The sequence below is a fragment of the Mytilus californianus genome, unplaced genomic scaffold (assembly GCF_021869535.1).
Source record: "Mytilus californianus isolate M0D057914Y unplaced genomic scaffold, xbMytCali1.0.p SCAF_1, whole genome shotgun sequence".
In the NCBI taxonomy this organism is placed as follows: domain Eukaryota; kingdom Metazoa; phylum Mollusca; class Bivalvia; order Mytilida; family Mytilidae; genus Mytilus; species Mytilus californianus.
The window spans coordinates 89,012,621-89,038,498 of NW_026262581.1; the positions used below are offsets into that span (position 1 = coordinate 89,012,621).

At 32.4% G+C, this 25,878-nt stretch overlaps 1 protein-coding gene and 1 long non-coding RNA gene across 3 annotated transcripts in view; one reads left to right on the top strand and one right to left on the bottom strand.

The window, feature by feature from the left end:
• LOC127709649 (uncharacterized) overlaps positions 1–18,331 on the top strand; it is a 479,059-nt gene extending 460,728 nt beyond the window's left edge. Inside the window, exons 16-17 of one of the 2 annotated variants that reach the window (XM_052215357.1) lie at positions 17,028–17,499; positions 18,132–18,331. The gene's annotated coding sequence lies outside the window, so the exon portion shown is untranslated. Of the gene's footprint in view, positions 1–17,027; positions 17,867–18,131 lie in introns of those variants that run through there. The other variant, XM_052215329.1, reaches the window with a different exon arrangement.
• The window catches only part of LOC127710157 (uncharacterized), a 460,084-nt gene continuing 447,009 nt past the window's right edge, over positions 12,804–25,878 (bottom strand). Inside the window, exon 2 of the long non-coding RNA XR_007986016.1 lies at positions 12,804–13,058. This is a non-coding gene — a long non-coding RNA (uncharacterized LOC127710157). The remainder of the gene's footprint in view (positions 13,059–25,878) is intronic.

Here is a 25,878-nt window from a genome sequence, read left to right on the forward strand (position 1 = left end):
ATGTTTGTTTTGTTCACACATTGTTGTCAATATAATGGAATTCTATGCGACTGTCATACAAGTGAGAGGTTTAGGTAGCTATAAAACCAGGTTCAATCATCCGTTTTCTACATAAGGAAATACCTGTACCAAGTCAGGAATATGACAGTTGTTTTTCATTCGTTTGATGTGTTTGAGCTTTTAATTTTGCCATTTGATAAGGGACTTTCCATTTTGAATTTTCCTTGGAGTTCATTTTTTTTAATTTTTTTATTTTATTTTACTTTTATTTTCATAAAAGAAAGATACAAAACATGTGTTTGGTTTTTTAACTTGTCTCATCATCTGTCAATTAACAACCTCGTCAATGACAATTTTTTTTTTACGAATTCAATTTTTATGGTTAAATGAACTATACATTTAATGCAAAACTAGACTTTCCATAAAATATTTTTTTTTAGTGAATATCTGTGGATTTGATTGAGATCATGGCAATATTTAAGTTTATTTACCATAAATGCAACACCTTGTTTTACGTTAATATTCATAAATTTAAGCAAATGCCAATCAACTTTGCTTATAATAAACATGTCACTGTCGACACACTTGTTAATCAAATGTTGGTAGATGACCAATCAGTAATGTTAACTGATCAAATAAATGACGAAAAAAACGTTTACAATAGTTGTGTTGTGCATGCATTGCATTTCTATATTCAGTTTGAATCATTAAATATTTTTATCTTCCGACTTTGAACCTTGTAATCTTGGCTTGCTAAGGAAGTTATACATTCCTGGCTTTCAATTCTTTGGGTAGGAGCGTTCCTGTTGAAGGGTAATCAAGAAAAGCGTTTCGGTTGCAACAAAATTAATGATGTATTATTTTCATTTTTGTAGAATATCATATTCTCGTTTATAGTTCGATTGCACAAAGCCTGTTCCATCCTATACATTGATACAGCTTGTACTTTGTCATTGTTATACAAAAATAATCAAAATATTATGTTAATGGCTTTGGCTTATACTGTCATACGATTTATAATCGAATGTGACCTAACTCTGACCTATTTAATGCTATTTCCTTTATTTGCTTTAACTTCCTGAAATCCCAATAAAATACCACCTGATATATATTTTAAAACTGCAAACAATTTAACGAAATTCATCTCGTAAACATTTCATAATTTTTTCTTAATATTTATGTTCCATTGAAAATTATCCACCTTAATTTTCCTACTTTGCCTAACGGTGAAAGAGATCGTTGGTGCTGATATAAAAGTATCCTTTTCAGCCTTTTCGCTCCCTTTTTGTTTCATTCATAAGTTAGTGTTGCTCAGTCTTTAGTTTTTCGTGTTGTTTTTGTATACTGTAGTTGGTCTTTTCTTTTTTTTCATGGCGTTGTTGGTTAATTTTCGACTGATGAGTACGAATGTCCCTTTGGTATGTTTTGCTTCTCTTTAAGAAATATCAAGGATTTTCTACCCCTGGAATAGATTACCATACCTGTATTTGACAAAGCCATTCGAAATTTTGGGTCCTCAAAGCTCTTCAAATTCGTACTTTATTTGGCGTTTTTATTTTTTGGATGTGAGCGTCATGGATGAGGGTTTTGTAGACGAAACGCGTCTCTAGTGTACAAAATAATTCTAGCCCTGGTTTCTATGATGACTTTATTCACAACAACTTCCTTTACCTATAAACCTCTTCGTGCATCCTTGATCTTACATCTGCAAAAAAATGTTAACAGCTTAAACAAAACATTAATTTCACCTTACATTACCGTTCTTTCATTAAATGTGACTATTTCTTCTAATTGCTCAAAGCTTTTATTTTGTAGTGTTATTATGATTTGTCTCCAACAACGATCGTAAAATATAAACTTTGATTAAATGTTAAATCATGCAATCAAAATCTAACCTCGAGAGAAGAATAGTTTAGCTTTTCATTCTACAAATGATATCAATGCTCTTCACCTTCGTATTTTATTTGGCCTTTTAACGTTGTTTTATTCATGCACCAGCGATGAGTCTTTTGTTTACAAAACGTGCATATGGCGTAAAAATTATAAGCCTGGTATCGTTGATGAGTATTTTTTTCTACACGCCGATGTATGCATGTTTTTATTTTATTTCTTTTTTCAACTAAACAACAGAAATAACAATCAATATTGTATATAAAGCAAAATTTTAAAGAGATCGTTGACATAAAGTATTAGGAACAAAGTAACAAAGATTTTTTTTTCTGTTTCCCTGCATGCATAATGCAATTAATAAGTAATACGCTATAGTGTCATTATCACCAAAGATATTCATAAGTTTACGCTGAATACTTATGTACGAAGCTAATGAAGCTACACCTAACATCCTTATTGTTCAGATAGTTCAATTCGACATTACTTCGATTAATGCGATTTCCTTGAAACTGAAAATTGGTTTTGTTTTTTGATAATCAAGAGAAAGAATTATACTTTCTTTCAACCCGTTTTGATATCATTCTAACTTCTGTTCCTTTTTTCAAGCATCTGTGTAGAGTTGTTAAAGTAATTGCATTTCCTTTGAAAAAAAAATGAAATCAACACATTATAAATTCCATGCGTCCGAAGCGCTTTTCTGGAATTACCTTCATCGGAAACGCTCGAAGCCGATTATTTGAACGCCAAGGATGTATAAGAACCGAAACAGTTGAAGAGCTATATGACCAAAAGAAACTTAAAATAATTGCCAAATCCATTTAAGGTCAACTTTGCCTGTGGGAGTTGAAACCTTAGTTTCTGAATAATTAAAGTATTAAAGGGCAATTTTACTTATATAATCATTGTTCCATTTTAAAAGAAGAAAAATAAAATTATCAGTAATGTCGGTATTGGCCCCGATGACATTATATCAGAGCATTTTTTTTTCACTATGGAATTGGAAATAAGGAAATGTCAGCTAAATGGTAAGCATTTCATACTTTTAAACAAAAAAAAAGGAGTTGTCGGTTTGATTATAATTTAAAAATTACCGGATGAAGAATAGTAATATCGCATTTAATTTAGATTTCAATCAAAATTGCGAATAAATGCAGCTTAAGGTTGGGAACCCCAACCGTTCCCGGATAATTTTGATCTACTAGGAACATCTACTTTAAACTCGACTCCCTCGGGCAAAGTGTCTATGGTGAGTTTTTTTTTTCTACTCCAAAATCTTCTATCACAATCTTTAGAATGTTGTATTAATATAATAACTTTAATTTCTACGCACTACACTACTATTTGGTATGCTCAATAGAAATATCGACTATATCGCATCATAAAACAGAGGGTTTTTTTTCAACAAAATTGAGAATCGTAGATACAAATTCCTTGTTTTAGGTTATGAAAAATTTGACCCTTTATGAAGCACTCCACTGATTTCACTGATTTACACAGATGGTAAAACTTTAAATTCAGAAATTATTTTATAGGTTAACCCGGATATGTTTTCTCTCAATCGATTTATGACTTTTGAACAGCGGTATACCACTGGTGACTTATTTATTAATGCAAATAATGCGACTGAATGCATGGGTATCGCAATGATAAGAACTCGCATTCTAATATCTGATACATATATATGTATGCAGCTTTTCTTGAAATAGCAAAAATCAATCTCGCATTTTTTTTTTCTTTTCTTCCCAAGTCGCAATTATAAATGCACGCAAAAATTTCTGAATTTACAGTATCATAAAAGAGATGGACAGTTTGGTTGACAACATATTATGTAAATTGTGTGGATTGATAATAGTATTTCAATGGTCAGTCGGTATTCCAATAGCTACTAATTGTGCACCCCAAATGGTCGACTGGTTTTTGTACCCATATGAATAAGAATTTGTACAGCGATCTTAAACACAAAAGAAAAAACATCTTGCAAGTTCTTCAATTTCCTGTCACTGAATAACCCAAACTTCACTGAGTGCTTGCATCTCATATATATATCTCAGTGAACTTGAGATTTAAGATACTACCAAAACTAGAATTCTGCTTCATATCTTGATCTTTTCCTTGATATTAACACCGATGAAAAAAGTAAAATAACAAAAATACCGAACTCCAAGGAAAATTTAAATCGGAAAGTCCCTTATCAAATGGCAAAATCAAAAGTTCAAACACATCAAACGAATTGAAAACAACTGTCATCTTCCTGACTTAATACAGGCATTTCCTTATGTAGAAAATGGTGGATTACACCTGGTTTTATAGCTTGCTAAACCTCTCACTTTTATGACAGCATAAAATTCCATTATATTGACAACAATGTGAGAACAAAACAAACAGACATAATGCTTTTTTGTTATTTAATGTTATTCAGGGTTATATCTGGTCTATATACCAGCTTTGATAAGTGTTTGGTATTACTATAAATTTTCACTTCTTCGTACTATGAACATCAAAATTATTTATTTTGTAAAAAATATTTCCTTTCTCTATTTGAACTGTACACGTATACCTAACAACAAAATTATTTTTATTTACCTGTGTTTAAAGTAATTGCAAATGGCTGATATTTTTGTTCAAGTATATTGTTTTTCTTAAATTGTTTAACATTTCACAGCGGTATATAGCATGTTACTAAAATTATTCTTCCCTTATTTTATTTATTTTGTATTTGGATTGTATCATAGATCAAATTTATTTGTTCAGTGTATGTTCATTGGTGCTAATATGTCTTTTGATTGAGTTAAGCCATTTCAATTGATAGTTTATAGTGTGTTTTTCTATGTTGTGATGTTACACTATTGTTTCAGATAAGGGTGAAGGTTTGGTATCATTAAAACGTGTAAACCCGCTGCAATTGTTTGAACCTGTCCTAAGTCAGGAATTTGATGTTCAGTAGTTGTCGTTTGTTGATGTGGTTCATAAGTGTTTCTCGTTTCTCGTTTTCTATATAGATTAGACCGTTGGTTTTCCCGTTTGAATGGTTTTACACTAGTAATTTTTGGGGCCCTTTATATCTTGTTCTTCGGTGTGAGCCAAGGCTCCGTGTTGAAGACCGTACTTTGACCTGTAATGGTTTACCTTTATAAATTTTGACTTGGATGGAGATTTGTCTCATTGGCACTCATACCACATCTTCTTATATCTATATAATAGGTAAAAATGTCAAAAATAGGGGTACAGCAGTCAACATTGTGTTATAATCTTAATCTCTATAAAAACAAACAAATATGTGAACAAAGAAAAACAAAATGGCATATAGACAAAGCACATATGCAAAAATGAAAGACAAGAATACAAGAAATGAACATAGCACAATAACACAATGGTGGGATGTATAAGTACTAAGCCACGTCAAAAGAATATTACCAAAAATGGACTACACAGTAAAAGTTTATAATTTACAAAGACAAATAAAAGAACACTTTTACACATAATTAAGATGATACACAACGGCAGTACATAGAATCTATACTTCAAGACCATCATGTATTATTTGTGAAGTTGATACGGAATATTTATCAACAAGGTCTAGTTATCTTCCGATGAACTTTTTTTTAGAAAAAGGACGAGACGTTCTTTGACATTACCCTGGTTCATCAACTTTCTGCCCATACACTGGTGACGTTTTATAAAGTCTGAGTAGCAGCTGCAAGCTCTTGAATACCGTATGAGTTGAGAAATATATATCCCATACGCAGGTGAAGTTGGTATATTGCTACTAAGGTAGTGGAAATTGATAATTTCAAAATTAAAAACGTCTTCAAACTTAAATTTATTACAATCGTGATGGTTTCAACTTTCTTATTGTCAACTTCTCACTTCTCACCAATAACACACGCTGTGAACACCGGTAAACTACTGTTGTCTCTAGCTGATGGGGTGAGATTACTTGCAGAGGAAATTTGTTTATCGCATAAATTTTATGTTTTGAAGTGAAATGAAAGGAAATAGGGGTGTCAGTTAAACATTCTGCGCTTTCCACTATCCCAAGCAAAGATAAGTCTCTTTATGTATTCATACTTTTGTTTGTAACATTTTAACTATTTTGTTTTTCCAATCATTTGATCATCAGAGTTACTAAAGTAGGAAATCATAAAATTTCATTTGAGAGAATATTGTTTTGAGGGGATGGATGGTTTTCAGAGGAAGGTGAAATAATATTCGCTGTTTTCATAGATTGCCAGAATGAAAATCAGTACAGGAAAGTAAACAACAACAATATACTGGTAATAGATAACAAAAGCACAAGCAAAAACATATCACCATAACCAACACCGTATAAAAGAATGCCCAGAGATCCATTCTTGTCTATATTGATCCTTTCAAAAGGTTTCTTGCTGTTTTGAAAAAAAATAAATGTTTTTTTAATAATTACTTCTACATGTTCTATCACTTCATATATAATTTGGAAAGAAACAAATGTAATATTTTTTTATATATGCACTATATATCAGTAGTTTTTGCTATCCTTTCAACTAGTTCCAGCCTGGGATCTATAGATATGCATAATGCCCAGTCACAATTGAGACCAAGTTAAAATGGTTTCCTTTTCGAAAGATATTAGTTGAACCAAGTAGACATAAACGATGCCGCCACCGGACAGACATACAAGTAGTTCTGCTGAAGGCCGTTTCAATTTGCATAGTTGGCAAAATCAATTCGTAATATAATTTCCGTTCTTCTTTGAATAAAGAAGCGACATTTGCTGATGTTGTCCTCAAATGCCTGTTGAACATAAACTAAACTAGGAACTTGAGTGGACAAGATTGCTTTTACTTCCATTTTTGTGTTTGTGTCCACACTTATGATGTCAGAGTTGACAGAAATAGTTCTGCTAGTGTCATTTGGAAATAAATTTAATCAAAATTTTCAACTCAAATTTCATGGTTGGCAAGGTCAATTTGTAATAAAATTGCCGTCTTATTGCCAAGTAAGCGACATTTTCTAATGTAAGCCTTAAATGCCAGTCTCACTTAACTACAAGTTCGTAAGATATGCAACATAACTTAAACTGTACCTAAGTTTCTGACCTATTTCACGTACATGTATACATTTGTCATGTTTTAGTTAATTTTAATAGGGACTTTTTACTTGTAAACGTGAGATAATCAAATTCGATCTATGTTTCAATACATTATACGACCGATACTTAGGTGGCAGAAACCAGTTATTTTACAATAAATCTTTAGAATTTCAGGGATTTATGATTTAATTTTCTTGAAAAATCTTTCAAGCTTATATACAAATAAAATGTATGGTTTTGAGTAACTAAGATGTGTGCGTGCTTATGTGAATATATAGAAAACCTTTAAATTTGGGTGTCTATCCAGCATGGAGATTTTAAAATTCATAAATGCATTGCAAATAAGCCAAAAAATGTGATGCTCTGATACAAATCTAATCCTCACCTTCAGAACCCTGCTAAAAGCCGACAAGAATTTTAGGCAAAATTCAAGAGATAAATGATATTCCATGAATTAGAGCCTTGTCCGCACCTATCCTTACCATCAAAATCTCCAGATATTTTTGTTTACATAAAACTGATTTTTCCCCCACTTTGATTGGATGCCGTCAAGTGAGGAGACCACAATTTTAACTTCTGATTGGACCCATATGTGAAGGAAATCTCCAAACTGTGTATGCAACTAATTACTTATGTAGTATAATAGCCTAGAATTTACATTCATCTATTTTTTCAGTCCACATGATGCAGTTATATACCTCATTGCTTAACTATTACAATATTTCTGCGTGGGACACATGTTCTGGTACACCAAAACTGGTACCTGCCACCTTAGGTTATAGTCGTCCTCTGTATTGCAATGTGGGTAACAGTGCACTGTGGGTATTGACATAATAGATCGCACCAAGTTAATCAAGAGGTCAAATATAATAAAACTAGGTGTTAGAACTTATATACCTCATTTGATTATACTATCAAGTTCGATCAAACTTATTCAGATGATAATAGTGTTTAATGAACATGATGAAGTTACCTTAAATCGTTATGATATTAAAAACAAGATCATCTGGTTCGTTAAATGATTTATAACGAGGGTATCTAGTCCTTCCTCGGACATAGTCGATCGAATGCTAATGAAATTAGAGAGAACAGAATGTTTTCGTATATGTTTTAACCACCTTGCAAAGGTATTAACTGTCGTAAAATTACTATTTTATTTAAAACAAAGGAAACTATTTTGTTGGCAACTTTTGTTTTTAGTGTATAGCGATAATATTAAAATAAATGAGAAATATAATGATAAAATTTAAATATATTTCAGATAAACAATTATCTATTTTGCATGTTTCATCGGAGGATATATACCAAACTTCCCTTGAATTATTTAAAAATAGAACGGAAAGATTAGAAATTATTTGAAACACATATCCAACTCAGTAAGACATCACGTGACTTTGGTGACGTAGCGAGCCGCCATTTTTTGTCATTTTGTCCCATATAAAATGCATAGGTGCTTCAATAAAGTTCAATTTTCTTATTAATCTGACCCGTTTTCTAACTTTTGAAATTATATCCTTAGTATTCGAACATAATTCTACCTAAAAATGTTGGTTCTGACAGTTTAATTTTTTATTAAATTACGTCCCTGGAGTTTCATAAAAATCGTACTTTTCTCGTCATTTCCCCGTTGTATTGACTCAATGGTAAATCTAGCGACCCCATTTCTACTTGTACATCAAATTTACAAATTCAGTAAATAAAAGAAATACTTTGCAACTCGATTAAAAATATTAAAACATATACCTGGCGAAATATTCTACTTAAAACAATTTAAATCGAGGGGAAATTACGTCCCACATCGATTTAAAAAGGTGAATTTTTCGGGATTTTCAAAATGGCGGATGTGTTTGGAAGTGTCGCCTGTATTTTTTATACATCTTGTAATTTTCATGCAAAATTTGAGCTGTTTCCGTTCGTTGATAATCTGATATGTTTTATTTCTAAATTTCTTGATGAAAAATAAATTAGTTCAAGTGTGAAGTGAAAAAAATAGTTGCCGCTGAAATTTGTAAGAAAAATAATTTTCATTATTTTAAAGATTTTTTCCCTTTCTTCTGTATAATTTATCTTTATATAAAAAAATAATATATTCTTTTTAGGAAAAAATATTTTCGTCACGAGAGAAAAAAACAACAACATGCACAACAATAGATAAATGCTCTGTACCTATTAAAGTAATTCTCCCTTTAAAGTTTCTATGACCAATATGGCCAATATACAAACAGGTCAACTCAGATTTAAGTTATAATGTTACATAACAGCAAATTGTCAGGTAATGTAAAGGTATCGTGTCAAACCAAAAGCCATCAGGTGACAATAACATCCTGTGTATAAATATATTTTCAGAGTTTAGTTTAAGTAGACTGGTACCCGGCCGTTATTGAAATTCTTGACAATACCGTCCGGTATGGGCTAATTTTACTTTTTGAAATGAACGATCTCGAGCATGCGCAGTTAGGCATTGTTGTTCCTCTACGCCGCTTCGAAGATGGTATTGTGTCACAGAAAGCCACGGTACAGGTGAGTAGAGTAATTTCAAGTTGCCCAAATTGAAAGTTAGATAACCGAAACTCGCCCGACTCTTGTGGCATAAATTTTATGGACGACACTTAATCGCCCACAAATGGGCAGGCTTTTGAAGTGGCCGCTAAGCCCTTGTTTTTGTGTCAAACTCACAACTCTAGCCAAAACAATTGAAAAAGCAACTTAGCAAGCTGTTAAAGTGAACAATAAACATGCTGCTCGTTTGTTGTCGGTATTTAAGATAAAAGTAAAGTAATTTACTCTATTTTCCCGAAGATAGGTTTGTACAAGTTGTGTTTTTATGATGTGAAACTCAAGGGGAACTGAAACTCCCTTGCCAGGGGGGGGCTCAAAAAGTCGTACAAAATAGCATTTTGAGGCAGTGATCCTCAAAACACGTCCACAACAGAAGACCTTGGTGTATCTTGGTCCCAGTTTCTCTATGTTAGGAACAATCCTCCCCCCCCCCCCCCCCCCCCCCCAAAAAAAAAGGGGGGATAATGTCATTTAAATAGAGGCATGCACAGCTACATCAAGTGGAAGTTGGGACGATAAATTCCATATGTTTGGAAAAAAGTATTGCAGCAAGTTAATATACCCATTGAACAGTTTTATTTAGGGTTCTCAGGCTGAATGCCCATTGCAGTCTGTTCAAGAAATTTTAACATTTTTCCTTCTGACATACATGCAAGACCCTAAAAATAATTTCACTAAATTTTTATCAATTTTTACCAGACTCTGATATTGGGCTAGTGGCTTAAGCACAGACTTTTGCAAGGCAAAATATGTTCCCCTATGGAACATGTAAACATTTTCCTGTGACATTTAAATATCTGGCCTTTTATTTTTGTAAAACAACAGAAGATGTGGTACGATTTCCATTGAGACAAATCTCCACAAGAAACCAAATGACACAGAAATAAACAGCTATATGTCACTGTACAGCCTTCAACAATGAGCAAAACCCATACATGCCTAACTATAAGAATTATTTGAAATTTGTTTACTGAATATTTATGAAACACTTGGCACTGGATATCACAATAATCATGTCAAATGAATGATACATTTTGTATATTATGATGTGTTTCTATGACTTGCAGAAACTTTATACACCATTTTAATCATCATTGTCAACTTTTGATATGTTATTTGTCCTTAAATTAAGAAAAGGTTGGGCGAACAACTTCATTATTTTAGATATACACTTGCATATAGTTCCTTTTGTAAATCCAAACTTATATTAAATTTTCTTTTATTAATTAATGTGGGAAATGTGATTTATCAAGTTAAAGCAGTTGATAAGAAATTTGAAAGTGTTTTAAATTTAATCAGTATCTTATGTTCCTGTAAGCCATTGAATAAAATTGGTTCAAGATGTGTATTGATATCAGATCTTGAGAAAAATTGGCAGGTCTGAAAATTGTTACTGTTGATATTTCATGTAATTTAACTTCCTTAGATCTAAAATTTATTTGGATTAAAGAGCTATTTAGTTACCTCACTTTTAATTAGTCTTATCTGAACTTTTTGAAATCACTGTTTATTGTTGAATTGTCTTTCAGAAATTGTCTACCAGTATTTGACATGAGAGGGCCAAGGTTCCTCACTAGAACATTAGGACCGGTTCTTATTAAAAAGGTCTGACACATTTCAGCTAGATCTACATTGTATACCTTATAATGAGAGAAAACACCAGAAACTATTTCCTGAGGTAATTTTAAATAAAACTAAATGGGATATTATATATATATGTGTTTACACTTTTGATAGTAATTTTCAAAATTTATGTACATGTATATTTGTATCTTAATTAGTTTATGGGATTTTTTTTATTGAATTTTTTATTTGGACTACAGGCAACAGCCAATTGTTCATTAACATGTTCAGTTTAATCATAAAAAATTGCAACATTGTTACTATAAAGTCTATAAAATATATACAGTCAGGGGAATTATTGAAATAGGTTATTTATAAATCACTCATTTAAGTAGCAAATTAAAAATTCTTTGATTTTGTAGTTTTACCAAAATTTTAAACATACAAGTTTAGATTATATCTTATTATTTGTAAAATTGAAAAAAAAATGAACCTTTTGCATGTTTTAAGTAGCAAGGTTTATGCCTTTGATGCAATCATTCAGCTGTAAATTCTATATTTGTTGAAAAAAAGTTATAATGAAGGCTTATAATTTAACATAATGAAATATCAAATTCTTAACAGATTTTTCCAAGCAGTGCCAGTGGGAGTATTTTTCCTGTATATTTCAAGGTTTTAGCGATTACATGTATAATTGTAATAAAATTTTATTGTTCTCGATCAAAATTTCACTGTTCATGGGTGTTGAAATTAGTGGGGGTAATCAAAATGATAATACTTAAAGAAGTGATTTTTTTGGAAGAAAATAGTCTACAGGTATCCACTTAAACAAGTGATTTTCATGTCATCCTAGATTCAGTACAGGGTCATCACCTGACATAGCCAGTCATCTTATGAACACAGATGTTGGTTCTGATAATTTTAGCAACATAATTAGTCCCTGGATCATTAGTATTATATATTTAAAGCTACAACAAAATTAAATCACTTAGCATGCATGCTTAGTCTAGTTATTTATTTATAATACTTAAATAGGTGATTATTAAAGAAAGACAACTCTTACTTCCAACATTTCTGGACAAAATGTTAAAAATGTACTTGAATCAGTGATTTAAGATCACTCATTTCAGTAATTCCCCTGACTAATATAAATATAGATCATGTATATGTATATATATATATAAAGTAATTATTTCATAATAGATTTATTATATTTATGAACAGAAATGCATTTATGTTACATGTCATCATGTTTTGAAAATTTTGAGGTTCGGTTACACTTCCTACATATTGTACTACAAATTTTTTTATACATATGAATAAAAAGAGATGTGGGTATATGCCAATGAGACAGCAACCCAATGACAAAAATCTTCAACAGATATCCATAGGGTACATTACATGTGTAGTATCCAATAACTTCAAAGATAAATTCAAATCATACATTTGGATTCCAGACAATAACTTTAGTTTAAGTGTATGGATCTTTATGAAATATAACCAAAAGGTTCAATACCACAAGAGGAAGGTTGAGATTGTTTTTGGGGGTGATGGTCCCAACTGTTAAGGAAATAGGGGCCTAAACAAGCATTTTTCTAGTTTGAGGACAATAACTTGTGTATAAGTATTTTGATTGCTCTGAAATTGTGCCAAAAGGTTCAATACCACAAGTAGAAGGGGGGTGTAAAAAAAAATTTTTGGGGGATTCAATTTTTTTTCCCTCAAGATTTAAGAAATTGTCAATTTTCCAAAGAAAAAATTGGGGTCACAATTTATTTTGCTAATTCTTTGTATATAGTCTGAAAACAGATTTACTAAGTATTGCGCAACAGAATAGTGTATTGCACAACAGCAATAAATCTTCAATTGAATATATATACAAATCATACAACCAATTTCAAGTTCTTTGACTACATTTATTCTGTGTCAGAAACCTATAATGTGTCAAATATTTAATTACAATCCAAATTCAGACCTGTATCAAGCTTGAATATTGTGTCCATTTTTGCCCCAACTGTTCAGGGTTGGACCTCTGGGGTCGTATCCAGCTGTGCTCGGCAAAGCAGTTTATTAACATTTTGGGATAAAGTTTTATATTAAATTATTTTACATTGTACATTAAGCTCTGCCAAATGTACTCCAAGTGGATAAAACTTGTATATTCACAAGTCAGAAAATACTATGAAATATGCAATTTTAGCTCTGCCAAATGATGAAACTTGCATCATGATTCACAAGTCAGCATTAAGACATTTACTTATACAATAATATGTGCTTTTTCTTTCAGGAACGTATAAACTAGTGAATTGATGGTTTAACTACCAAGATGTAATGAGAGATGTCAAGTAATGAACAAAAAGAAGGAACATGAAGATAGACAATACAACTTGAGGTGTGAGGATTTGTGCAATTGTTATTTGCAGATATATAGCTGGATTTTGTCAAAATGTGAACTGTAACACTGGGATCAAATATGTTATTTTTTCTAAAAAATGATGAAATTGAGAATTAAATTTTCATATCTATTTACTGAGTTTATTGCTGCCCAAAAAGAGATTATTGCCTCTACTTTACAACTTATTTTGTCATAAATTGATTGTATATCTATTGTGACAATAAATGTTGATTATTAGGGCCCAGTAGTTGACATGAGCCCAATACAGTAGTCTCTCTGTTTGTCTGTCTGTCAATACTTCTATGTCATACAATAAGTCAAGATTGTCTCAACTAATTTAAAAAATAAATGTGCTAAATGGAAATAAATATAAAAGGAAGGTCCCTTGTGTTTTATGTAAAATTTGGGAAAAAGTGGTAGAAAACTTGGTATTTGTAAAAACATCACAAATTTTGAGAAAACGTTTTCACAAAATTTGATATACGAGTTATGATATGCTTTTCAAAATTGGTTTCCCAGTGTTAAATATTGATTTCTGTGATAATTTGGGGTAAAATTTACCATAAAGACTTATTTTTTTGTCTCGCCTGCGAATGCAAGTCAAAGGGATTACAATCCAGTAACTGCTGAAACTATTTGCATTTAGCTTTATATTCTGTGGGTAGATGACTTTGATGCTTCATACATTATACACAAATACTTTATGTTACGTAGTTTCTGTCTTTCATGTCGTCCTGAATATGCATGAAATATTTGCCACTGGACATTAAGGAACCAACAATCATCAATCAATCTGTCTTTTATGTGTCCATTGTCCTTGACTGCTTGAAATTTTTTAGTTTTATACAACTGCAAATTATGTTGTTGTCTTTGTCCCTCTGTCAAAAACAAGCATTTTAGCTCACCTGGCTCGAAGAGCCAAGTGAGCTTTTCTCATCACTTGGCGTCCGTTGTCTTTTACTTTTACAAAAATCTTCTCCTCTGAAACTACTTGGCAAAATTTAACCAAACTTGGCCACCATCATCATTAGGGTATCTAGTTTAAAAAATGTGTCCTATGACCCCGCCTGCCAACCAAGATGGCAGACATGGCTAAAATAGAACATATTGGTAAAATGCAGTCTTTCGCTTATATCTCTGAAACTAAAGCATTTAGAGCAAATCTGACATGGGTAAAAATGATCAGCAGGTTATGATCTATCTGCCCTGAATTTTTTAGACGAATCAGACAACCCGTTGGGTTACTGCCTCTGAGTATTGGTAATTTTAAGGAAATTTTGCAGTTTTTATACGACCGCAAAAAAATTTTGCGATCGTATATTGGTATGACGTTGGCGTCGTCGTTGTCCGAAGACACATTAGTTTTCGCACTCTAACTTTAGTTTAAGTGAATGGATCTCTATGAAATTTTACCTTAAGGTTCAATACCACAAAAGGAAGGTTGTGATTGATTTTGGGGGTTATGGTACCAACAGTTAAGGAATTAGGGGCCAAAAATAAGCATTTTTGTAACTTCCAGACATAACTTGTGTGTTAGTGTATGGATCTCTCTGACATTGTACCACAAGGTTCCATATCACAAAGGGAATGCTGGGATTGATTTTGGGGGTAATTGCCTCAAAATTTTAGGAATTAGGGGCCAAAAACGGGGCAAAAAACAAGCATTTTTATATGGACAATTTCTTTAGTACAAAACATAATTTAAAGCAGTGTAAGGGAGATAAATCAAAAACATCATTTGAATTATCTCCCTTACACTGCTTTTAAATTATGTATAAAGTAATGGTTAATGAACAATTAAGACAATTTAAAACAGTGTAAGGGAGGTAATCCACATACAACGTTTTGATTACTTCTCTTACACTGCTTTTAAATTATGTTTGAAGAAATGCATATTTATAAAGAAAGACCAATAAAAATATCTGCAAATGTTGCATCTTTTTTTACAAAAAAATACATATGAAAGATTTGACACCATATTTTAAATTCTATTATAGAATAGATTAAGTTAGCACTATGGTAAATTTAAATGGATAATTATGGTTGCAAATTCCATTGGAAATTTGAATTGAGATTATGACCATATCTTTAGGAAAAGAATTTTTTTGGGGAAAAAGGGGGGGGGGGGGGGGTGTTAAAAAGAAATTGTGGGGGGGTCAATTTTTTCTCATTTCATATTTCAGAAATTAAAAAGAATTATTCTTCAAATATTTTTTTTTCAAATTTCAAATATTGAAAAATTTCAAGAATTAATCTTTAATTGCACAGTATGGCGCATTAGATTTGTAAAATCTTTGACCACATTTATTTATTTTTTATGCCAAATCTGACCGTGTATTTGGATTTTTAATTTTTGGTCCAGTTTTCAAATTGGTCTACATTAAGGTCCAAAGGGTCCAAAATTAAACTTAGTTTGATTTTACCAAAAATTGAATATATGGGGTTCTTTGATATGCTGAATCTAAACACGTATTTAGATTTTTGATTTCGGGGCCCAGTTTTCAAGTTGGTCCAAATTGGGGGCCAAAATTAAACTTTGTTTGATTTTAAAAAAAATTGAATATATGGGGTTCTTTGATATGCTGAATCTAACCATGTATTTAGAGTTTTTATTTGTGGGCCCCGCTATCAAATTGGTCCACATTGAGGCCAAAAGGGTCCAAAATTAAACTTTGTTTGATTTCATCAAAAATTGAATTCTTTGGATTCTTTGATATGCTGAATCTAACCATGTATTTAGATTTTGGATATTGGACCATAATAGGTAATTTAAAAAATTTTAAGTTCTTAGACCACATTCATTCTGTGTCAGAAACCTATGATGTGTCAAATATTTAATCACAATCCAAATTCAGAGCTGTATCAAACTTGAATGTTGTGTCCATACTTGCCCCAACTGTTCAGGGTTCGACCTCTGCGGTCGTATCAAGCTGCGCCCAGCGGAGCATTTTATTGGTTATTATCTTAAGTATTATTATAGATAGAGATAAACTGTAAACAGCAATAATGTTCAGCAAAGTACGATCTACAAATAAGTCAATATGACCAAAATTTTCAATTGACCCCTTAAGGAGTTATTGCCCTTTATAGTAAAATTTTTAAATGACCGCAAAAAATATTTTGTGGTCGTATATTGGTATGACGTTGGTGTCGTTGTCGTCCGAAGACACATTGGTTTTCACACTCTAACTTTAGTTTAAGTGAATGGATCACTATGAAATTTTACCACAAGGTTCAATACCACAAAAGGAAGGTTAGGATTGATTTTGGGGGTTATGGTACCAACAGTTAAGGAATTAGGGACCAAAAAGGCCAAAAATAAGCATTTTTGTAACTTCCAGTCATAACTTGTGTGTTAGTGTATGGATCTCTCTGAGATTGTACCACAAGGTTCCATATCACAAAGGGAATGCTGGGATTGATTTTGGGGGTAATTGCCTCAAAATTTTAGGAATAAGGGGCCAAAAAAGACAAAAACAAGCATTTTTATAGTTTCAAGACAATAACTTGTGTGTAAGTGTATGGATCTTTCTGAAATTGTACTACAAGGTTCCATATCACAAAGGGAAAGCTGGAATTGAGATTGGGGGTAATTGCCCAAAATGTTTAGGAAAAAGGGGCCAAATGGGGCCAAAAATAAGCATTTTTCTAGTTTCCAGACAATAACTTGTGTTCAAGTGTATGGATCTCTCTGAAATTGTACTGCAAGGTACAATACCACAATGGGAAGGCTTGGATTGATTTTGGGGGTAATTGCTTAAAAATTTTAGGAATTAGGGGGCAAAAAAACAAGCATTTTTCTAGTTTCAGGACAATAACTTGTGTGTAAGTGTTTGGATCTTTATGAAATTGTACAACAAGGTTCCATATCACAAAGGGAAAGCTGGGTTTGAGTTTGGGGGTAATTGCTCTAAACGTTTAGGAATTTGGGGCTAAAAAGGGGCAAAAAATAAGCATTTTTGTAACTTCCAGACATAACTTGTGTGTTAGTGTATGGATCTCTCTGACATTGTACCACAAGGTTCCATATCACAAAGGGAATGCTGGGATTGATTTTGGGGGTAATTGCCTCAAAATTTTAGAAATTAGGGGCCAAAAAAGGCAAAAAACAAGCATTTTTCTAGTTTCATGACAATAACTTGTGTGTAAGTGTATGGATCTTTCTGAAATTGTACTACAAGGTTCCATATCACAAAGGGAAAGCTGGAATTGAGATTGGGGGTAATTGCCCAAAATGTTGAGGAATAAGGGGCCAAAAATAAGCATTTTTCTAGTTTTCAGACAATAACTTGTGTTCAAGTGTATGGATCTCTCTGTAATTGTACTGCAAGGTACCATACCATAAAGGGAAGGCTGGGATTGATTTTGGGGGTAATTGCTTAAAAATTTTAGGTATTAGCGGCCAAAAAGGGGCAAAAAACAAGCATTTTTCTAGTTTCAGGACAATAACTTGTGTGTAAGTGTATGGATCTTTATGAAATTGTACAACAAGGTTCCATATCACAAAGGGAAAGCTGGGTTTGAGTTTGGGGGTAATTGCCATAAACGTTTAGGAATAATGGGCCAAAAAGGGGCCAAAAATAAGCATTTTTCTAGTTTCCAGACAATAACTTGTGTTCAAGTGTATGGATCTCTCTGAAATTGTACCACAAGGTTCCATATCACACGGGGAATGCTGGGATTGATTTTGGGGGTAATTGCCTCAAAATATTAGGAATTAGGGGGCAAAAAACAAGCATTTTTCTAGATTCATGACAATAACTTGTGTGTAAGTGTATGGATCTTTCTGAAATTGTACTACAAGGTGACATATCACAAAGGCATGATTTAAACCTTATTTTACATGATTTCCAAAACCACAAAAGATACAGGTTGTTCTTGTTTCAGGACAATAACTTTGGTATAAGATTGTGGATCTCTATCAAATTGTACCACAAGGTTTCATACCTCAAAAGGAAGGTTGGGATTGATTTTGGGGATTATGGTGCAAACTGTTCTAAGGGAAAAATGGACAAAAACAATACCTTTTGTATAAATTGCTTATTTCTTAACCAATTTCAATGGTTTTTAATTCAAAGTCTTGAATTTGTGGGGTTCTTTAATATGCTGAATCAAACTGGATATTGCAATTTTGGATTATTGGGGCCCGTTTTTAAATTGGTCCACATTGAGGTCCAAAGGGTCCAAAAATTAAACTCTTTGATTTCATAAAAAAATAAAATTATTTAGTTTCTTTAATATGCCAAAACTAACCATGTACACTATTTTTATTTTTGGGTCCGTTTTGAAATTGGTCCACATTGAGGTCATTTTAGGTCCAAAATAAAATTTTGTAACTGTGTATTTAGAATTTTGATTTTGGGTCTTGTTTTCAAATTGGTTCATATTATGTTCCAAAGATCTCCAAAGGGTCCAAAATTAAACTTAGTTTTGATTTTAACCAAAATTTAATTCTATGGGTTCTTTGATATGCTGAATCTAACCAAGCATTCAGATTTTGGATATTGGACCATAATGCAAATGCAGGTAAATGTCCAATTTCAAATTTTTTTTAGTTCATAGACCACATTCCTTCCGTTTCAGAAACCTATACTGTGTCAAATTTAAACACAATCCAAATATAGAGCTGTATTAAGCTTGAATGTTGTGTCCATACTTGTTCAGGATTCTGCGGTCATATCAAGCTGAGCCGTCTAGAGCATTTTATTTTTGTGTTGAGTGAATTTCCATTATTATGAATAATAGGATAACTGTATTTGGTATATTGGTTCCTTACAAGGTCTTACGACATGTCCTTCAGACACGGTTTACCTGACCTCAACTTCATTTCATGGATCAATGATCAAGGTTAAGTTTTCTTGGTCCATAACGTAGATACTGTAAGCAATAGGTCAAATATATTTATTTGGTGTATGGAATGATTGTTAGGCAAATATGACCGGTTGGCAGCTTTCATCTGACCGTGACAATTTTTTTCACGGTTCATTGAACAATGTTTAATTTTGTTTTTTGGTCTATTTTTCAGATACTATAAGTAACTAGATATGGACAATGCCCCCCCCCCCCCCCCCTCCTGTGGCCATGCACAACTCCATTATGTGTTTGAATATCCTACAAAATATTAAAGCTGTATCTCCAAAACTGTAGGAGGAGATAGCCGGACAAACCATGATCTCTTTATGCAGCTAGTAACAAAAAATGACTAGAAAGTCCAACTACCTGTCATTTTCAGAATATTTGAAAAAAATCAAAATTCTGTGGCCATGTACACCTTCATTATGTGTATGAACATCCAAAAAAATATTAAAGTTGTACCTCCAAAACTGTAGGAAGAGATAGCCAGACAAACAATGTATCATAATCCGGACAGGTGGACGGACAGACAGACGGACGGACAGGGGTAAATTAATATGCCCCTCGACATTTTGTCGCGGGGACATAAAAAGGGCCATTATAGTTGATGTATTAAATGATTGTTAGGTGTACATGTTTGTCTGGCAGGTTTCATATGACATTGAACACGTGTTCACTATTCATTGGTCAATGTTTAGTTTTCACGGTTTTGTCAGTTAGTCAGATACTACAAGCAACATGTAAACAATATTTGCTGTATGCAATGATTGTACATAAGGTGTCTTTTTGGTATGGTTTATCTGACCTCATTTTCATGGATGATTGATAATGTTAAATGTATGTGATACTTATAGTAAAAACTTCATATTACAGACTTCGCCTGTCCGAAGTCAGGAGCCTGGAGTTGGTTTCACAAAAAAAACTTACGACTAAGATTGATCGTAAGTCATAAACAATTCAGTATACTTACGGTCTTAGTCGTAAGTTTTTTTGTGAAACCGACTCCTGTAATTCAGTTTTTATACGACCGCAAAATTTTTGCGGTCGTATATTGGTATGACGTTGGCGTCGTCGTCGTCGTCCGAAGACATTTGGTTTTCGCACTATAACTTTAGTATAAATTAATAGAAATCTATGAAATTTAAACACAAAGGTTTATGACCACAAAAGGAAGGTTGGGATTGATTTTGGGAGTTTTGGTCCCAACAGTTTAAGAATTAGGGGCCAAAAAAGGGCCCAATAAGCATTTTTCTTGGTTTTCGCACAATAACTCTAGTATAAGTAAGGGGACGACCATTTGATATTCTGGGGGGGGGGGGGGCAGGAGGATTTTGAAAATAAATAACTCAGCCTTGATAATCACAAAAATAAATGGTTTGTTCTGTGGTAGTTTGAAAATAAATTACCTGACTTGCAATGTATTGAAAATAAATTACTCAGCAGGTCTAATCGAAAGTATGAGATGGCACCAGATTCTTCATAAATTCATCTTTTTTCCAAAAAAAAAAATCGGGAAACACTTCCCATATCTTTTAACAATAAAAGTATAAATATTATTTAAATATACTTGAAATGTAAGAAAATTGGTTTCATTTAACTTGAGGTTAATTGTCTCAGGAACACTTACCTCACTTTTATTAAATCAGGGCCGTAACTACATTGAGACAAATGCCTCATGTAGGAAATTTCATAACCAAACGCTTGTCTCCATATCAAATTGTGTTCACCGTGAGTGCCTTGCAAGAAGCAAGTTCTGTTCTCCCTCAGACGTAGCCCCTGATTTTTCGGGATCAATGTTTCTTATTTATTTGTCTTTTGTTCATTGATTGCCCTTCTGTATTCTGTTAGTGTTGCATTCATTTTGTAATTTAGTAATTTTATTATTAACTTGATCATGAGTTTAAAAAAACACAGCAGCCACAGACTTAACTATGTGAATTACTTTTTTGCTTTTAATATCATGCATATTTGTCTTTTGATGTTGTTCCTAGAAACTTAAGTCTTACACTGAATCTATAACGTGATTTTGCTTTGAGACCAAAATATTGTCATAAAATTATTAAAACAGAACTTGCATTTTCAGTTTAAGAAAGGGTCTAGGGAACACCCAGAAGGCATGATTTTGCATCATTTGTTCTATAGCTTCTTGGGCCTTCAGCGGTTCAAAAACCCTTAAAAAAAAATTTTCCCTCGCTCCGCTCGGCGAAACATGTTTGCCAATTCTTTTAGAAGAGCCTTAGTTTCAACCAAACTTTAATACTGTGTATGTATGCAATACATGTATATGCATTGGGGGATATTAAAGATTCATTTCTGCAGAGGATAATAATTAATTCTGATTAAATGGTACATAATGACTTGACTATACATGAATTATTTATAATAAACAAATAATTTAAAAATTTTATGTTTTCGAATATTATAAATATAGTTGTGAAAATAAATAATCAGTCCCTTGCTTTAATGAAAATGAAAAATCTTGCTTCAATAGTGCAGAAAATAGATAATCTGTCCTCTTAGTTTACAAAAATAAATAACCGATCCAAAACAAATCCTCCTGCTTTTGTTGAAAATTTTACAGATTTGAACAAACAACTTTTTGCTTCAATTACAACAAAGCTCAAGATCTATGTAAAATGTATACTATAATATTCTTTTCCATGTAATCTTGGTGCAAGATTTGTGGTTAAATTGGTGGATACAATGAAATTGTCTTCTTATGCTAAGATTTCAACAAGGATTGATATGTAAGTGTAGATAAGTATTTCAAAAATTGGAAAACAAATTTAAAATAAAATTGGTATAAACTTACTTCTTGTTTAAAATCTCAAATTGTGAGAAATATCTTCTTGCGCTGGAATTTAACAAAACCGATTTATAGGTTCAATTTATTTAGGCCATCCTTAATTGTTCCCAGGGGTCAAACGTGTGGTAAAACCTTATTTTATGTGAAAAGATGGTAAATTTTGGGAAACATGTGTTTTGATAGGATTTTAATTTCAACAACATATACCAGACTTAAGAAAAAACATATGATACTGTACAAACAATGACAAACAACTTAAGGTCCAGAAAGCCTCACTTGGTATAGACACAATCTAAGGTTTTATGTTCGCACACACAACTCCTCTTTCGCAGATCTACACCATGTGTCATAATACTAGAACAAACACAAAAAAAAAATGCACAGTACATGTGCAGCTACCAATGGGATGATCACTAAATAGAACAAGGAAAAACAATAATAATTTTTGATGATTTATTTAAAGGTGAAATTGTTGATGATATATTAGAAAGGTGATTAAAAGAGGAATGAGGTGAAAACCGCCGTTATTTGCTAATCTATGGCAATGAGACAATATTGCAGCCGTGATGAAAGGGCCATTGGACCCAAGTCATTTTAAACTTAACTAGTTGCAATTGATTTCCTATTCATAAATTCATCTCTGGTTTAATGCACATAACTTCAATAACAATTATTGTTAATGCCAAGAGTATCAGGACAAAACTTGGGTGTAATAGCTACAAAGGTAACTGTTAGCTTAAAACACAGTCCCCAATCATGTATATTAAATAATTCATATTGGTTAATGTGCAGTAAAAGTAAAAACTGAATGTAACATTTGGTACTCATTAAGAATTTTATAGGCAAACAATGGACTCAATATTGTTGGTCATGGTGAGTAGGGGCATCCCAATTTTGCCATAGCGAGCCCAACAGTGGGAAGCCAATAAAAAGCAATGCCTTAATTGATTATTTTCTGATAATTTGGTCATTGATGCAAACTTTAGAAACAGTATGTGACAAACAACCCTATATTAAGAAAATAATGATCTAGCTTCACCTTTATATCTTTCCAACTTAAGATGGTGAAAGGAAAGACAGAAGGGATCAAGATCATTTTTGATAAGCATACATAAAATCAAATAATAACAAGAATGTGTCCATAGTACACGGATGCCCCACTCGCACTATCATTTTCTATGTTCAGTGGACTGTGAAATTAGGATAAAAAAGATCAGATCATAGGGAACTTGTGTACTAAGTTTCAAGTTGATTGGACTTCAACTTCATCAAAAACTACCTTGACCAAAAACTTTAACCTGAAAAACTTTTACCTGAAGCGGGACAGACGGACGGACGGACAAACGAACAAACGAACGAACGAAAGGACGAATGAACGGACGCACAGACCGAAAAAGATATTGCCCATAAATGGGGCATAAAAATAATGCACTGTAATAAGGTTTGGAAGTTGAAAAAATTACATGTACTTTATAATTGTCTAGGTAGGATGCTTCAAAACAAGAACAGGCTTCATAATTTCTGGGACTAAGAAACCTACAATACACCAGTTAAAACTAATAAAAGGGGCGCAGAGATTTTTTACTTATTTCAATACTAGGAAGAGACTATTTTGACACTACCCTTCTGTAAAAATATGAATCAGCACCATTTAAATATTCAAATCACAAAACAATTTTTGGTATATGGGATAGGGTAAATAAAAAGTGGGGATGTGGGATAATTTTTTTTTTTTTTGGGGGGGGGGGGGGGGTGGGGGGTGTAAAACGTGGAAACGTGGAATGTGTCATCTAAGAAATAAAAGCGAGACTTTCAAAATAACAGCGATTTAGGAAACTAGCCACCTACTCGTTTATATCAAACAACAGCCTAATGTTGTATCCCCAAACCCTATATATCATCGGCGATTCGCCTTATGATAAGCCCGTACAATTCATGGTTCATGGATATGCAATATGGAATGAGAAAAACAGTCGACAATCTATTTTTCTTTGTTGTTTATAAGCATGTTTCCCCCTGTTATTTACCCAAGAATCAATGAGTTTGGTATATTTTATTTTATGTTAATTTTGTTTCAATCAAGATCCGACTTCAGTCTGACGTTTAACGCCATTTTCAACTGGTACCGTATGTGGACGTTCGACAAACCGGGAACCGAAACGTTCAAGTTCAAGGCCATCATTAGCTCATACCGACCGTTAATATTTGTATATTCCGAAGGCATACTGGATATTTTACGGAGGGAACCAACCTAAGTTTAAGTGATATACACAAGTTTTCTAAAATATATAATTCCCTTTCCCGTGTACACTACCGAAGAAATATATACCATACAGAACTTTAAGAAAATATGAATATTATGAACAATTCTTCGATATGTTGATGTTTGCTTAAATAAAATAACCAAATGTTTATGTTTCACGATAAATGTTTAAAAAAATTCTCTAATTGAAATTTTTTATTTAATAGATTGTTTTATTTCATAGAAAATTAAACGCGACTTCATTGCATATGTTTTTTGTCATTCATTTTTTTAATTCAATGTTTTATGCAAAATCCAGGCATTAAAAAAATCAATATTGAAATTTTAAGTTGTAAACAAAAAAATTGTTATTGCATACATTTCAACATTGTATACCCGCCAATATTTATCGACAGAGTTATCGGTCCTGAATAGGACTGATATAGTTGTGTACGCAAAGAGAAGATTACACAGATTATTATACAAATGACCGTGTAGGGTAGTCTTCAATACAGCAATCATAATTTCGCGGTTATCTGTTAAAAACAACATATTAATCAAGATTCATTACATTTAATATAAAATTTTCGAAGCAATAGACAGTCCCCACCTAAACTGCATTCTAAATCTTCCTTAACTGAAGTCCCAAACCTCTACCAGAACAAGAACACACTTCTAGTAACGCACTTCTGCTCATATTAAATAAATGCTGAAGCAAACACGCTATTTCGAAAGATAATACTTGTATCCGGACTTTCAATTTAAAGCAACAAATATACAAATAAAAATCTGTGGTATAATTGCCAATGAGACAACTCTCCACCAAACACCAAAATGACATAGAGGTTAACAACTATATTCATATGTTTATGGTAAGGTATTATCAACATCTTAGCGTACTAACAATATTTTCGTTTACAGCAATATATCACTTAATATAATAAGGAAATATGAAAACTAATTTAATACGGTTTGGGTATCATAAATACGTTATATACACTTTGAATTCCATGGGGTAGGTCTTAAAACTTTCCGATTTTGTTCCAGTAAGTGAAACAATTTGCCTTACATCTTTAGAATAAAACAAAATAATTGAAAATATTGAACCGATGAACGAAATATTACTGATATAACTATTAATTATTAAACGGTAGCTAATCTATTAATATTCTGCAAAAAACCCATACTTTCGACTGATTTTTAACTATTTTTTTAAATTTAAGGTAGCTCTATAGGTACATTAGACTTAAGTATAATCTTAGGCGTTTTCTTAGTATAAGGGGTTTTATGCATACCACTTAAGTTTTGTGGGCGTGACCTAAAACAACTAAGATTTGACTAAGGAAATACTTAGTTTAAGATTTTTTATGCATACCACTTACGTAAAAAGGGCGGAGTTTCCTTAACTTAAGTGTTTACTAAGGAAAATCTTAACTTAAGTAGCTTTATGCATACGGGCCCTGATTTATGTAAAAAAAACAATGAACGAAATATGAATA